The following is a 4880-nucleotide window of genomic DNA, read 5'->3' as shown; positions in this document are numbered from 1 at the left end:
AATTGACCATGTTGACATTTCTACTTTCTTTGGTTTAAAATTCAGCGATGACTGTGCTGTCCCCGTATCTACGAGGAATACTACCTCTTCCCTATAGGGTCCCACCTTCAAGTTTATCAAGGGTTCCTGGTGGGTCCCCGGGGGCAGGAACCCCTGATACCCCTATTTTTCATCAAAATGCATAAGCGGCATTGCCCTTTCTTCCCTTTGTAGATCAGGACACTCCCGCTTAAAATGCCCTATCTTTCCGCAATAATAGCATCCTGCCTGTGGAGACTTCCATCTCTGCCCCTGTCGCCTGAACCCTCTATCAAATGCTCCCCCTTGTTCTCCCCCTCTCCCTCTCTGTCCTACATGCTGCCACTAGTGCTCCGATTGCTCACTATTCGTTCCATTCTTTTCTTAACTACTTCATCAACCGTAGCTCCCATCATTTTTATCTTCTGTTTTTGTGTCTCATCCTCTCTCTTTACAAACACTTTCTGTGTCTCTCTTAACAATTCATCTAATGGTTTTTCGCTCCACCCTTCTATCTTCTGTATCTTTCTCTGTATGTCTGGCCATGCCTTTGTCACAAAATGTACTTTCAAAAGACCCTGTGCCACTGGGTCCTCAGGGTTCATTCCAAAGTATTTCCGCATTAAGTCTCTTAATCTTTGCAAGAAAGCTGAGGGAGTCTCATCTTTCTCCTGTCTAACTTCAAAGGCTTTAGTCAAGTTCTGCGACTACAGAACTGCCTCTCTTATTCCTTTTAGAATCAGGTCTTTCAATTCCCTCATTTCTTCTCTATGCTCCGGGTTTTGATTTTCCCACTGGGGGTCTCTGAAGGGAAACTTCGTCTCTCCCTGTCCAGCATCACCATCCCCAATGGGATGTTCCCTGTCCCATATTTTAATGACTGATCCTCGTATAAGTCCCCTTTCTTCCCAAGTAAATAGTATATTCAAAATAGACATTAATTCAGTCCACGTATACAGACTGAGCCCCAAGAATTGATCAATTTGTTCAGACAACCCTACCGGATCCTCAATCAGGACCTTCATCTCCTTTTTAAATGTTCTGACCTCCCCACTGGTGAGGGGGGCACTTACAAACCCAATCTCTTGGTCCCCTATTGGTACCTTCTGAAGGGGATAAGTCTTTACGTTCCTCCCCTTTTTTTTGTTGTACCCCCTTAGGCTTTGGTTTAGATCCTCTGGAGACTACCTCTACGTCTACTTTATCTTCCATTTCTTTTGTTGAGGATTGAGGGTCGGGAACAACAACATCCCCGTCCACCACCCCTTCGTCCTCCTCTTGTGGGTCATCCGTTCCCTGTCCCTGTCTGTCTGTCTGTCTGTCTCTCCTCCTCCCCCATTTTCACCTAACCTGATTTTATGGTACGGGGTGGGGGGCAAGCAGCCAAGAGGATCCCAGGGACTGGGTGGGGCAGAGGGGGAATCCTTTGTCTTTACTACCATCATTCCCAAACTGCCCTTCCAACAGGATGCATAGTCCGCCTCTTTCTTGACTAAAAGGTTGTTTTATATTCACATACAAATGTAAATACTGACATACCCAATCCTCGTCCGAACCATACTTTGGCCAGAAGACAGCCGGACGAAGGATTGGTTCTTTGGTCCATATTAAACAACAATATTTAATAATTTTCTTTTTATCTTTTGCCCTTGTACAAGTGTTACTTGTCCATTCCCGCAAAATCCTCCCCAATGGACTTTCAGGAGGAATGTTACCAGGGACATTTTCTTTCTTTACTTTGTCGCAGTTCGACTTACTCTGCCTACCCCCCATTTCTCGGGGCCCTGGCCAGTCCCTCAACGATTAAATACCCCTTTTAACAGCCACCAAGGCAATACTAAAAAGTCAGTTTTCTTACCTTGGTCTGTGCACAGAGTTGCCTGGCCCCTTTTCGCCGTATTTTCTATCGACCTCCTTTCACTGTCTGATTCAGATGTCTCTCCTGTGGGATTTGTACCAATCGCCCAAGGGAACGGACCAAACCAGGACACGAGACCGCTCCTCAATTGGGAACGGGACACGTCTTCCCAGTGTCCAGGGCCAGCCACTCCCCCTGGCGCTGGAAGAACATCCAGGACGGCCCCCAATTGTGAGAAACAAAGCTCACTCACATCAATAATTTCAGTCCGAGACAAGATTTGAAGCAACCAGTATGTTTATTATACACTTGCAAGCGTGGTGCCTGGAATAGGGCACCCAGAGTTTATCAAGTAAACATCTTATATAGGATTCACTACTCCAAACCCGGTGCCCATTACTATTGTTTATCTCTTGCCTTATCCGGCCTTGTGCGTAACAAAGTACAAGTTTTACTTGGCCATTTCACCACATCCTGCTGTGGTCCATTGTTAGGTATATCCTCCTTCACTACTATCTACTTCTCCCACCTGTGACATTTCCTCCCTTTCCCCAACCATATTGATCCTTATGACCTTTTAATTGGGGTTTGTTTTTGTGTTTTTGTAGAAGTGGGGAACAGATGCTTATAACTAGTGCTTGTACAAGCATATCTGGCTTAACATACATCCTCACAGCACCTTTTCTATTTGTCTGTAACATCTACCATTGTTTGCAGGCACGTTTCATTCTTGTATGCACATTTTAGCTAATACAAAAACAATTATATATTTCCTCCACATAATTTTCATTCTTGTTGACTCAGCATTTGGTTGAAACAATTATATACTGGTGTGAGTGCATTTATCTTGCATAAATAATTATGATTGCAGAAGTAACACTACTTTACCTATACCTAATTCTTTCCCTTTGGAAGAATTAAAGAAAGGGAAAAATCGGACGAGGAAATGTCAGGTGTCCTGTCAAAATATATCTGACACATCACTTTCAAATCACAATTTCCAACTCGGTCACTTTGAATAATATTTATCTCTCTTTTGTATGTCTACTGCTCTTATGTTTAGATTATTCTGAATACTTGACACTCTAGGGGTTAACTTTTACTGAACATTTGTTCAAAGCTAATTGCTCCATTTGTGACGTAGCACAAAAAAGGAAGTAAAATGTTATTTTTCTGTTGTTTCATGGGAGGTGAGTGTTGTTGGCAAGGTCCACTCTTTTTACCCTTGAGAAAGTTGTTGAAGCCACGTTCTTGAACTGCTCCAGTTATCCTGGGGGTAGATACACCATAGCGCAGTTGGGAAGGAAGTTTCCAGGATTTTGACTCAGCAACAGTGTTGAAATGGCAATATAGGTCCAAATCAGGACAATGTGTGGTTTGTTGGGCATCTTGCAGCCGGTGGTGTTCTCATGTGTCTGCTCCTCCTTATCTTCCAGATGGCACAGGTTGTGGTCTAGAATATACTGATGAAGTGCTGCAGTATATTTTACAGGTGGTACACTATACTGTCACAGTGGATTGATTTGTTGGGAGTGTCTACTGAAGATATTAGATGGAACATTAATCAAGTAGGCAATATTGTCCTGGGCCACGTTGAGCTTTTTGTTTTGACTATTTTTGGAGATGCACGCATTTAAGAAAACAGAGAGTATTCCACTACAGACCTCAATTCTGTTTTGCAAATGGTGGACAAACATTAGAAAATCAAGACATGAATTGCCTTCCGCAGAATACTAATGTCATAAAGAAGGGAAAAACTATGAAAAAGTCAAAGAAATGTAAATCAAGCCAGCAGATCAAGAGTTTCAAATATTTTTAAAAGCATGCAGTAACTTATCTTTAAGGCTATATTTGAGCCAACACAATACACATGGAAGTCTTGGAGTTAAAAGGAAATATATTAGAGTTAAAAAATTGTGATCTAAATTTGATGACTCCATAGAAACAATATATAAAATTATTAAATCACTGATGCAGCAAGCAAAGAACTATGTTATGTTCCATGGTCTGTATGCAGTACTCTTTGAAAGGTCATATTCATGTCATCATCATCGCACCATAAGAAGTGACCAAGGGGTATAATGATCACATACTCCATCTTATCCAGGGCTCATTTGAAGCAGGACATACTAATGGAAGCATAGAGGAACCTCAATTATCTGAAGGACATGGAGCGGGGAGTATTTCGCTCGGTTAATCGAATTCCGGATAATGGAATAACATAGTTTAGCCAAGTCAAGCATCGGGACCTTGCGATCTTGCTGGATAATTGAAAATTCGGATAATCGAATGCCAGATAATCGAGGTTCCTCTTATGCTCTTTGTAACCTAATGTGAACCCAAACACTGACATGTCTATGCATGTATTTGTTTATATTAATGATCTGCACTAAAAGTATGTTGGATTATTCAATGCCACATTATACAGGCCCTAATTTCTTATGTTAATAATGATAACATAAATGTTATCACATCAAGTGAAATATCCTGTTTAGGGTAAAGGCCACATCATAGAGTGCACAGACTCTTCACAACAGAGCAAGCACGATAGCTGAAGGATGGGAGAATGAAGCGATGAAGTAGAGGCAGCAGCAGTGAGCGTATCACTTTCTATTTGTTTTTTTATTTACTTTATGGGACATGGACATGACTGGCTGGCATTTATTGTCCATCTCTAGTTGCCTTGAGAAGATGGTGGCAAGCTGCCTTCCTTTTTTTGCAGCAGAGAGCAGTAGGAGCTGGGCGGAAGTGAAGTCAGAGTACAGAGGCTGTGGGAAGGTGGGTGAGTGTTATTTAAGTAGGTGTGTTCTAGGCCCCAGGTCCTACACAGTCGGGCCTCCCTCCCACCCTCCTGCTCTAACCTAACTTTAAAGTCCACAGACTTGCAACAAAACATGGGGGTCGAGGAAAGTTTTTGTTGAGAAAAGAGCGAGTCTTTGGCTCAGGAGTCTTCGACAAAGAAGTTGAGAGAAGTGATTACGCCATAGTTGAAGAGGATGAAGAC

Source organism: Chiloscyllium plagiosum, unplaced genomic scaffold, assembly GCF_037043375.1.
Source record: "Chiloscyllium plagiosum isolate Xiang-an unplaced genomic scaffold, Cpla_swu_hap1 HiC_scaffold_21, whole genome shotgun sequence".
Lineage (NCBI taxonomy): Eukaryota > Metazoa > Chordata > Chondrichthyes > Orectolobiformes > Hemiscylliidae > Chiloscyllium > Chiloscyllium plagiosum.
This window is presented reverse-complemented; position numbering follows the sequence as displayed.